At 38.5% G+C, this 12316-nt stretch overlaps 2 protein-coding genes across 8 annotated transcripts in view; both read left to right on the top strand.

Annotated features, from left to right (window-relative positions):
* LOC126367486 (RNA-binding protein Musashi homolog Rbp6) overlaps window positions 1-12316 on the top strand; it is a 516475-nt gene that overhangs the window by 443 nt on the left and 503716 nt on the right. The window lies entirely within an intron of this gene.
* Window positions 1-12316, top strand: part of LOC126367463 (uncharacterized) — an 85370-nt gene that overhangs the window by 11006 nt on the left and 62048 nt on the right. The gene's annotated exons all lie outside the window — the stretch shown is intronic.

The following is a 12316-nucleotide window of genomic DNA, read 5'->3' as shown; positions in this document are numbered from 1 at the left end:
GCGAACGGGACCGGTGCAACTCTCAGTGACCGACGTCCGATAACTTATATCGCGAAAGGACCCGGTTTCGGAACGTGAAACGTAAATAAATGTAAATAGAGAGTCAGTTCAAGTGATGAAGTAACGAGTTCGGTACATAAACACGGGGATGCGGGGGTTATTGTTTGGCATCAGCTGACCGGTCGGCGGGGTATGTTTGTGGGGGTAGTGGTGGCGTGCAGTGCGCGTGCAGCGCGTGCAGCGGGGGCGCGTGGAGGCGGCGGCCGCGGCGGTGGCAGGTGACAGTCAGGTGTGCGGCGGCCGCCATGCCGGCTGCGCGCGCAGCCTCCGCCGACGACCTTTCCGCCCACCGACTCGCAAACGATTTTCGTCCTTACCATGAATAATTTTCAGTAGAAATTTCTGTTCCGATTTTCCGACCGGCTTTCACCCCGAACTGTAATCACAACATAACCTCAAACTAAAGTACGTACGGTACGGTACCGGCGCGCTTTCTGTCTCCTCGACTATAGTGTAGGCAACACGATTGGCATTAAGGAAATGAATTTGTATTTTAAAACTTGTAAATTATTTCAAATACATAAAAGACCGTTATCCATTGTTTTATTCCAATCCTTCGAAACAGTAATTCATATCAATTTTCTCGAGTTTTCATGTGGTTCCCCACGTGTTGTAGTGCTAAATTCGAGCGGGCAGACAATACATCGATTAAAGTTGGAAAAGTTTATTTAAAGCGAGTGTTCAGTAGCTTTGAAATTGCATCGGAGCAATGAAGCATAAATATTAACTTTAACGATCCCGTGGACGCGTAATGGAGGCCATCAATTTTATTGTGCGTTCAAATTAATTGCGCGAGTGCGTCGCAAAAGGCGGGAGTTCCGCGCATGCGTCGCGGACGCGTGCGAGCCGCTGCGCCGGGCGCGGTATTGGGTCCAGCGCCCACGCTGCACTTTGATCCCTATATCTATGCCAACTTTGTTCTCTGGAGATATCTAGGGCGGTGCATCGGCGATGTGCTCGAGATATTATCGGACTGATCGATCGCGGCTCCTTTACCGAGAAATATTAATATAGCGTTTGATCTCATACATCCGGTGGTTCCACGCTACATTTGAAAGCCGCAACGTGCAAATTAGATCTCAAAATTCTCTAATAACTTATTTGGGGAATATAAGTAAATGTTGAATCTGTGAAAGCTGCCCGGAAAAGCAATCCCTACCCTCCACACGTGTCTCCTCACCATATGGCCACTGAGATATTCTACCATAGATTCAATATTACAAGTCAAAATGGGTTCGTCAAAATCGATTCAAACACCTGTCTTATCGGAGACGAATAAGATGAGTGTTTGTCGAGTTTGTTTGCTACTTTCAACAGTTCGTGGGTTGATGACTTATTCACAAGAGTTTATTCATAAAACTTGGACTTAACCGCCTTGTTATGTTTACCCAAGATGTTTGCACCTTACTGGTGCCATGAAGATAAGATAAATTTTGAAATTAGTATCACGACACCGTTATCACATGATAGGAGCCAAACATCGTTCAACATAATCTCACGAGGAAAAAAACATATCTCATTCGTCAATATTCGCGCTCTGTCAAAATCATGCTACACGAAAAATGAAATCAATCACAACTCCAAGATAAGAATGTCAATTTACAATAGAAATCATATTGCACAGACAAAATACCTCCCACTCAAAAAGCGTATAAACCCGGCTTTTGTATCGCTTACTAGAATATGTCTGAGTCGGATCCAATGCTTAGATTCTTGATATTTTTACGTTAAATCTTTTTCCCTGAAAGCTAATAAAGTCATACTTAAGCCAAGAAAAAACATTCTGCGTATGTGACTAAAATACTAAGTAGGATCATATCCTTTCATAACGATGTTAGTTCTTGGAAATCAAATGAAGTTAATACTTTTCTGTGTCTGCTATCTTCGATGTTTACGGGTTTTATCGTTGTATCTTCATATTTATGATTCGCAAGTACTTACTTACTGTATGTATTAGGATTACAGATAGTGAAAAGAAGGGAGACGGAAGGCGGACGTTGTCCGGTATTATGACAATATAATATACCGAAATATCGTAGTATCGAAGTATCGTAACGTAGGTAATTGGTAATACTTATTGGTTTATCTATATTAGGCTAACTGTTTCTAAAATACCATGAGAACGGAAGGAAACCCCACTGTCTCCTCACAATCTCATTCAGCTTTAATGTCATTTTAACGACAACAAAATAATTTTAAACGCTTAGCGTTATCGTGAACCGCTTTCGAATTCGTGATGTAGTTTCGTGTCACGTCGGTCACCGAGATCGTTTCTCTAACAGGGATCCTTTTGTTGAAAAGATATTTGCTTTGTCTTTTATGAAATGGGACAAGGGTAAGTTATTCTAGTTTATATTACCGAAGCAGAAACTCATTATTTGAGCGTTGCGAGCGGTAGGTAACCGTTTCGCAGTGAGTAGGTGGCGGCACAAAAGATGGAGCTCTATTATCTGGCTCAGTCTTGCGCCCGACATATCATTGACACGCTGGCTCTAAGGTTTACACAGACTCGCTGACTTTAGCAGATAAACACTGAACTAAATGCATATTGAGTGCGTTTAACATACGAATAACTGAATAAGCGCAGAGTCGATTATTTCACTTAGATGGTCAAAATTGTAAATTGTACTTAAGTCCTATGTCTACTCTACACTGGTTAACATTTTGGGATATCGAGCTCGGTTAAAACGGTTGTTTGTTCCTAATGAGATTTCATTAACTGTTCTTGCAGTGATCCCGTTGCCATTTTCAAAATAGATGGTAAAGCAGTCAGGTGCGGTACCTATTCAATAGAAGAATCAATTTCCTCTAAAGCGAGTTGAAAACCGCTGATGGTCGCGTCCGCTTCGGCGCAAACAATGCAGATGCGAACGGGATCGTTGTTGAACTCGTTACGGTTATTACGGAGACGATTGTTTGTTTGACCTGTGCGCAAGCGCACCGTCTCAGTCTTTTGCCTCGTACCTACTCAACGGTTCTCTAATATTCCTTCCAGACATTTACATTTCCGTCAGACGAAATTGCTTAAGTCCATTGTTAAGAAACTAGCGAAAACGAGGTTCCTTGCTTTAAATCTTATTCAAGCAAATCTTCTAAACTCGGAGCTCTTTAAAAAGCAGCTAGATAAGCGAATGGATTGGAAGGTGTCTGGCTTAGGGAAGGGTGGATAGAAAATACACCCACACTCCGGTCCCCACGGTGCTTCCAAAATGAAATAAATCACATCGATTTCTGCGTACCTATCGTCTGCGTCAGAAAGCAATTCAGTTTCATGTCATGTCTAATATTAACGTAAGGATATGTTTTCAATAACAAAATAGGTACCTGCAGGTAACTTGAAAATCAGATTTTCAGTTTTAATTAATTTCGAGCTGAGCGCTTGTTCTTATCGAAAGAAACCGGTAATGTGAGCTGGATTCATTGAGATGTTCGAAATTATCATTGAATTTCCTGAAAAGACAAAAGCTCGCGAACCCCTTTCAGACACTGAAAGGGTCACAACTCAATTCCTTCGTCGATTGCGAGGAATTCACCTTCGCCTTCATCTATTATTAATCCGGCGATTTTGCATACGATGAATAATGCAGCAGGCGATTCTCTGATGCAGAACGAACGGATTGTCCTTATTTAATTTCCACTTTGAGTGAGCTTCGCCCGATGACGCAGACGACTCGCGAACTTGCCGCCAATCAGGTACAACAAACTTGGTGCTACCAGCGTTGTCCCCAACAACCGACTCAAAGTACTCATTTAACACGAAGGACTATTTACCGTCAAAGCTTCTCATTACGTCACTAATTTGAGCAGTAAACCTATAGTCTTTACATACTTCTACCACTTTCAACCGTTACTTGAGCGCGGTCGACGAAAATAGCTTTATACGACTACCTAAAAGTTCAAAATGTGTCACTAGTTTCTTTAGTTCCGACTGATCGACTACTCTGAAAAACCAGAAAACTTGAGATGTTCCAAATAATGTGGTGGAGTCGTTAACGTTGCCGGCATTTTGTGTTCGGGAGCGTAATACGAGTGCTGATAGATATTTCCTGTACTATAATTGTAGAGTTGGGACCTTGCAGCTGGGTTTGACAGCTCGCAAGAAAAACATCCCGCGTTGATCGACCCGGCCTGTCTGACGAGCTTCTGGTTCCGCGTAAGCCTCTCCGACACATGTCTTCGCTAAGCTCTAGCTAGGACATCTGACATTTTAAACTGATTACTACAAATCTTTCGGTCATAATGACTTCACTACCAAAGAGTTGATATGGAAAGCGATCATAACGAAAATTAATTTACAACACAATTTCTTTTTCGTATAAATACCTCCGGCGGTCGAAGCCGTCAGTTTCAACAGATGTGGCCATATAAATGTAGACGTCATATTTTTTTTTAAAATAGCTCATTTATATTGTTTCATCTCGGGCGTTTATTACTTTCAGAACCCACTAGGTCTCTAGTTGAAAGTATTATTATTTCATGTTTATTGTAATCCACAATACGTCACGAAAACAATTATGAAAAAGAAAAGTCTATTGTATCCCATTTAGTTTGACTAACAATACGTTAAAACCGTCTAAACTCGAAGTCAAATATTGAATACCGCAGGTGGATTCAGAATTGTAACTTCAAAGAGAGATGCATTAGCAAAGGCCGCATTTCCATGCGGTCATTCGGCTACCGACTGATCTGACAGGCAAAAGATTTAGCAAGTGTTCAAAAGAGTACAGAGTGAAGAGTCGACCGCATTACCGCAAATCATGGTATAATCCCCCTTACAAAGCGTACAGTGGCCGTACAACAAACAGCAGTTTCGGAGTAGGGACCGGATACACGTTTCGTTTTGTCAGTTATTTCAGCAGGCCGCAAATAGACAAGTATGCGCGTGCGAACACTTCTTTAGCACACATAAATCAAGGCTGAAAAAAATAATAAATCATTGAATAGAGTTCAGCTTTTACCGAGCAATAAACGACAGGATAGCGGTTCGTTTTGTTTGCTTTAATTGCGTCATGAGCAGTTTAGACGATGGGAACATCGCGGTAGGTCATCTTTGTAGGTATAAAGTAGAATATAATTTCAAGATATTAACTTTCGACACAAGTTCTTTCCAAAACATTTATTATGTTGTTTATTTAACTGTGTTGAGATGAATGGAACAACTATTACGATGTTGCATTCTTTACTCAGTTTTTTTCATTTCCTGTGCAACACGATGGGCATCGTCTGCGCTGGCGCAGCTTCACGCCTCACTGCCTACGCTACCATTCATGATTTGATGTCTCTTTCGGTACTCTGGTCTTGTTTAAAAAATAAAGCATCAGTATAAACCACACTTTGTTTATACAGTGCAGTTGTGTGGTAGAAGCGCCTTTATGCGGTGGAAGCTTTTATTTTTAAAGTAAATCCACGTCTTAGGGACAATTTAAATTTAATGGTCTGTATAGAAATTTCGTCACAGCGTACGTATTTAGATTTCCCGGCTCATCGACACGTTGTTGCGTGTAACTGACTGATTGTCCTCTTGCGTGATTACAATGTTAGGTATTTCGTAACCGACGACATACTTTCATTACATCATGACAAAATGTTCATTGCTCTTAATTTTTCTATAACGAACATCGTTAAGCTTCTTATCACTACACACAACATTCGTGCTGTATCATTTATGGATTGTTGACAAGTTTTACAATAAACAATGGCATTTGAACATCGACTGGCGTGTTATTTCGCCAGTTCTAATTTCCCGGCGTAATGTAGGCCGGCATGGCATTCTTGTTTGTAGTACGAACTAGGAATATTTCTCTGCGGCTTGCATAACTCGTGCAATCCGTGCAACCGACGCACATCTGGGAACGTTTGGCGCAGACGACACACGGTACCTACTGCCTTGTTGTCATTACTCATATGTCGCGCACACGACTTCACGCTGCCGAGCCGCTGTCGGTTTTTATGTAATGTCACATTTCATCCTTTGACTCTTAAATTATCAACTCTAAAATCCTAGGCGTAGAGTGTAATACGCAATTCCATTTATATTGTGTTATGGCGTCACGAAACCGGTTGTGGTAGAGAGCAGCGTATCTTCAAACGACATGCTAATTGACGGCGGCGTGAAGCGAGGGCTAAAAGTTGACTTTTTAAAATTGTCGCCCCATGACGTTTGTGCTCGACACAAACAAACCGGAATTCGGCAACGTTGAACTTTAAATTGACGTAATACCTATGGATAAATTAATTTGTTAAGGTGCCCTGAACAGTCTCATATGTCCGCTGACGACGTGAATAGATGATGTTTGAAGACTGAACATAACGTCTTATTATAATGCTAGCTGCTTGTGGACATGTAACTAATATCGTAAATAGCGACAACTGTCATGTATGAGTGCGTGTGTTTGTTATCTATCAATAGTTGTATAGCCATTCGAATAGATTTACGAGATAGTAATTCGAGGTAGTTCTGTACATAGTTGCGATTGCATCAGAATTACGTGGACTTCTTTTACAGTCGTTTACCGAATGTCATTGTTTGCTCATACATGATAACCGCCTTTGAAAACTTGTAACGTTCGTAGATATGTAGGTAATACGTATTTAGGGTACAAATATTGTTTTTTAATTTTACATTTTATTTCCTTAATAAGTTATTTAATCTATCGTATAATAATTCCAAAGTACTTATTTAGAACTAAGTACAAAAAGAAATCCAGTACTAGGTAACTGAAATTCTGTTTAAAATAATTTAAATTAAATTGTCTTTTCTAGAAAAGAGGGAAGGAAATGAGTTGTTGACTTTCCGCAATAAATATTTATTTCTGTGGTACAACAATTGTTTTAAGCCTCTCCCGTGAACCTTTTGGTATTTGAAAAGGAAAGGAGTTGCTGTGTAATGTCTTTATTCGTTTTTGCGAATGAATCTTGATCTTTGACTAAAGACGGTTGCATTACAAATGGAAACAGATTAATTTTCAAAGAAAAAGGTACCATATTTCTGTGACTCAATAAATAATATAAGTACCTGTTATGTGCGGAGCTGGAGTAAATTTAAATGAAATTGCACATAAAGGTTAAAAGTGGACTGTATTTAATAGGATTATATTTTATAGTTACATTTTGAATGATTACGCAAAGAGTTGAAGGGAAAGAGTGTTACAATCGCCATCTTGTGGTCGAATTAAAAACCACATTATTTTATGTGAGGATTCGAACATAAAGCCAAAATTCAAAAGTTTCACGGGCTCGTTCGGCCATATTATAGAAGTTAAGTATGTGATCAAGTTTTTTTTTTAATAAAATAGTCTTAACTTTGCCATGTCTTTTACGACGATATAAGACGATCATGCAGCTGGAACTTTACTCAAGATACGTACGTACAAAATCTTAACATTACTTGCTTAGATAGGTACGTACGTTCAATTGCGATACTGCGGCCAGTAAAAACAGAATAAAAACTTTACAATTGCGTATTCAAGACCACGTCTAAATTCAAATTTCTTAGACGATATCAGCTAACCTTATCAAAGCGAAGGTCACGACGGTGGAAACGTCCGCGGTCATAAATAATATATCATCTCGCCAGATGCGGCCATCGAAAACAAATCACACTACCTACTTATTTTTAAATGAGCAAACAAATGGGACGTACATTGCAGTAATCTGACTAAATCCACTATAACTTAAGCAGTCTTTTATACCGTCCAGTTTTACTACTCGCTAGTAAATAAAATAGAATGCGAATACGGAGCTTATATCGCTTAGTGTGACGCGAAGACGTTCGCGCCAACTCATAATGTACATTTTTATCTCCCGCATCTCTATGTTAGTCTGTTGAGAAAGTCAATAAAATTTCGCTTAGTATTCTATATTCGTAAATCTACAGCTAAATAAAAACAATGCTTACATTTCTAAGATTTCGGCTTTGATATTTTGTCTGTACATGATTTTTAGTGATGCGATTTATATTTGTTTCAAGTCTCAACTACTAATGTACCTACCTACATTACGTACCTACCTACCTACATACATACATACATAAACTTCGCCTATTTCCCACCGGGGTAAGCAGAGACTATAGAATTCCATTTGCTTCGATCCTGACACACTTCTCTTGCTTCCTCCACATTCATCAATCGCTTTATACACGCACACCGACCCATATACCTACCCACATACACAAAATGACGCCTATTTCCAATTGGGGTAGGCAGAGACACACGACTTTCGCTTCTTCAACTCGCATCAAAGCCTTCATGCATGCTTGCAGGTTTAGAGTACTCTCGACAACCTGAATTTGCGGTATGTTTGTAGGCCTTCCTGCAGACTCTCCCTATTTACTTACGTATATAGATATCCATATCAGAGTAGTCAGAGCTAAGATATATGATGAATTTTGTAGTAATAATCAAACGCCTGCAATAAGTACTTTTCTTTACCTATAGATAAATTTTATTGTAACTTTCCTTGTTTTGGTGCAATAAAGTAAATTTTGTATCGTATTGTACGTCAGACATTCTATGACGAACTTTTTTGTATATTCCCATAGCTAGGTACAGTTTAAGTTTTTATGGTCGTCTCCGACATATGAAGATAGTACAAATAAACATTGTTGGGTCCCACTGATAGATAAACATAGCATGTGTGTGTGGCAAACCCTGATCTAATTAAAAAATATACCTACATGAAGTTTCTCTTATCGGTGTAGCATTCTCCATTCTTGTCTATCAACAAATTCTTTGACTTCCTTTAAAGACAGGACCCTCGTCTTTTAAATTTGAACTTTTATCCATCTTCCCCTTCCTGTCTTTATTTTTTTTTTTTTCTTTCTATCTTCCCTTCCAGGAATGTTTTTAATAAATTCGTCGTGTCTTATTAAGTGAAGTGACATGCTGTTTACATAAGTTAAATACCTAATCCTATAATCTAAACAAGAGTGTTTTATTGAAGTTTTAATCGAACTCGATCAATACCTGTTATCAGCACGGTAGTTAATCAATTAACCATATGAGTATTCGTCCACACGTATCGTGTAACTTGTAATTATACCATTATTAATACTACCTACATGCGGGCAAAGTAATTATGTTGGCATTCCAGCCAGCTCTCGTTACTGTGTGTCACATTTGGAATCTTCATTAAGTATACCTTTAAAAAAATATTGAAATATTAAGTTCCTAATTTGAACCGAGTCCGGTTAATCCACGCTGATCAGTAGTAAGTACTTTGCAATGCCTTTTCCGCGTATGATTTAGAAATAAACCCATATAAGTAGGTACCTAGGTACCTACAAGATATTCGTTTTTCACCTCAGGTTAATAAACTAGCGACGTTAATAAACTATGCGCATGGTAACAACTTTGGACATTCATTTCGCGAAATTACGCCACTAGGCTTTTGCGGAAGTTCCAAAACTTAATCATTTAATAAAAGTAGTTTGCCTGAACATACATGCATAAACTCACGCCTATTTCACACACCGAGATAATCAGAGACTATGGCATTCCATGTGCGTCGATCATGACAATCTTCTTTTGCAATTTAATAATTTTGTTTCCGCCATTCGTCATATTATTAAAAATAGAACGTTTTCTGTTCTGTCTTTGAAGATAAATGATTCGAAGATGATAATAATGTCAGCGTTCACATAATAACTCTTTGAATAATTTCCAAGATAATTCTCACCGATGAAACGATTAATGTGGCAGAAGCGAGAGAAGCTTTATATATCCCATTGGGGTAGTCAGACGTACATCTATCGCAAGACGAATTAACCCACATCTCACCGAGCTTTCTGTTAGACCAACGTGAATATTTCTGCTTTCCTTTATCGGAATCGCGTATCTTTTTGCGTGCTATAGTTATTGCATTTTTTTCGTCTAAACTATGGCGTCTATTACAGTTTACTTTTCCAAAACAATGTACTTGCTTCTACACTGATTGACTAAAATATCAAATTTCATTCACTAAAGCGAGTTTTGAATCCACGAGTGTTTAGTCATTTGCTTCTAGACTAAGTAAGAAAATCGGTCGATAATCTTTGTCCGAGCGGCAATAACATACCTAATCCAATATCATAGATTTGTTCATGATGTCTCATCATTGGACATAGAATTCTCAGCATTACTGTACTAAAATTAGGTTTATCTCGAAAGATATGGCGTCGTAACTTGTTCACGACACACACAAGTACGAGTAGCACGGTGGCGTCGTCGTTTAGATTTGGAAATTTAAAATGCTCTGCTCTGCGCGGGCGATTATTTGTCATATTATTTTATTGTTTTTATTATTATTTTCTGACTTTGGATACCAGTGAACAAAAAACACAACAGTAAACAAACAGTTATTTAAAACCCGATAACAATACTTAAGTTTATTTTTACCGACTTCAAAAAAGGAGGAGGTTCTCAATTCGACCGTATACATTTTTATTTTTTTTACCTTTGACTGGTTTGCTCTTAACCCCAGACTTGTCCGAAAGCATTGACGAAGCCTAAGATGGAGCTCGCACAGAAGGTGGCTGTAGGTGAAGGAATTTTTTACTCCATTAGTGTATAGGTTACTACTTTGTGTTGATTGGAGGAAGTCTATTCAGAGCATTGCCCCCATATTATTTATTGCTCCTACTTATGATACTGTTCTTTTATTGTCTATTGATTATCTTTTAACATTATAAAATGAAGCGCGGCTTACTAGTTTTTCAACATTACAAAAGTTTTTCGAATACTAATAATTTCCTACACCAGGATATATGTGGCTGGTTAATGGTAATAGGCTCGCCCCCTATTACATGGGATTTAGGCATAGCTGGCGAGGAGTGGGTGTATATACTATACGCCTCTGCCTAACATTGGGGATATGGCCTTATGTTACGTAATCTTAGACCCTCGCTCTTGTCGGTGTAGCATTTTCCATTCCAGTCTATCAAAGGCCAATTCCTTGACTCTATAAGACACGACGTTAACCTTTTCTTTAATCTGTTCCATGTAAGCTCTTCTTGGTCTTCCCCTTCCCCTTTCTATGATGTTTTTAATAAATTCGTCGTGTCTTATTAGGTGTCCAATCATCTTGCCTCTTCTGTCCTCAATAATTCTCAGTATTTGTCTTTACGTAATCTCAACATGCAAAATAGAATTGCAGTCTGCGTCGGAAGCGGCGAGACAGATTACGGCTATCTCCTTAATGTCTGATAAAAACTGCCTAGGGCGGGCGCTATGGTTTTTTATGCAGCGGTTTCAGTGATTAAGTGAAAGTTTTTGGCCGCCTGCCAACCAGTATCGATGTCACGATACTATCATGAATGCAGTGAAATAAACACGTCTATTCACTTTACATGATTTACCATGTAACTCGTAAAGCTTTTAGTGATATGTTAGTTTTATTTAATTTTTTATGATATCGCTTTTTAACGCTAATTTGAACACGGAGATGAGTTTATGAAGCACGTGTTGGTGCACATGTGTGTGTAACATAGCGCTAATTATATATTTTTATTGATTGTAGATTCAAAGAGGGAATTTAGAATAGAATAGAATAGAATAATTTTACCATGCCATGTTCCCCAAACACAATATAGATGACGTTGTACAGATTTAGCATGATTACCTATTTTCTCATTGCTCGAAAATTTGCTCGAAAGACAATAAAAAAACAAACAACAACAACAATTCAAAAATATAAGACAGAGCATAAACATATATCAAAATAATTGTTGCTTGATATTTGGATAAGATATGATTTAGAGTTATGTTGCTACCTATATTGCTTCTCTTCCTTTTGATCAGAATAATAATACATTGTTTTAAGTTTACGCGGTTATTATCATAATTAAAACACATAATAACGGGTTCTTACCGCGTTTAAATGGGGATATGAGAAAAATCCAATCTCATCAGTCATCCCGTGATCATGGCACTTGCAACAGTGTCGAAATATCGGGAGTCTCATATCCCCATTTAAACGCGGTAAGAACCCGTTATTATGTGTTTTAATTATCAGAATAATAATGGCTGGAAGATGTGATGTGCCTGGGCCATTATTTACACCCAAAAACAAAGAAAAAAAATGCATATGTCTGTGAAATTAGAAGGTTAAAATAAGGCAATTCTGTACAGCGCCATCTATATTTATTTAAGAACTTAGTCCCTCATTCTATAAGGAGTTAAACAATACTCGTAGTGCCAACAATAGGTACTTCGAGTGAGAAGCTCGTGAAATAATGCTGGTAAACGTAAAAATTACGCTTCTATGCTGTTCTGGGAGCAAA

Source organism: Pectinophora gossypiella, chromosome 6 (assembly GCF_024362695.1).
Source record: "Pectinophora gossypiella chromosome 6, ilPecGoss1.1, whole genome shotgun sequence".
Classification (NCBI taxonomy): Eukaryota; Metazoa; Arthropoda; class Insecta; order Lepidoptera; family Gelechiidae; genus Pectinophora; species Pectinophora gossypiella.
This window is presented reverse-complemented; position numbering and strand designations above follow the sequence as displayed.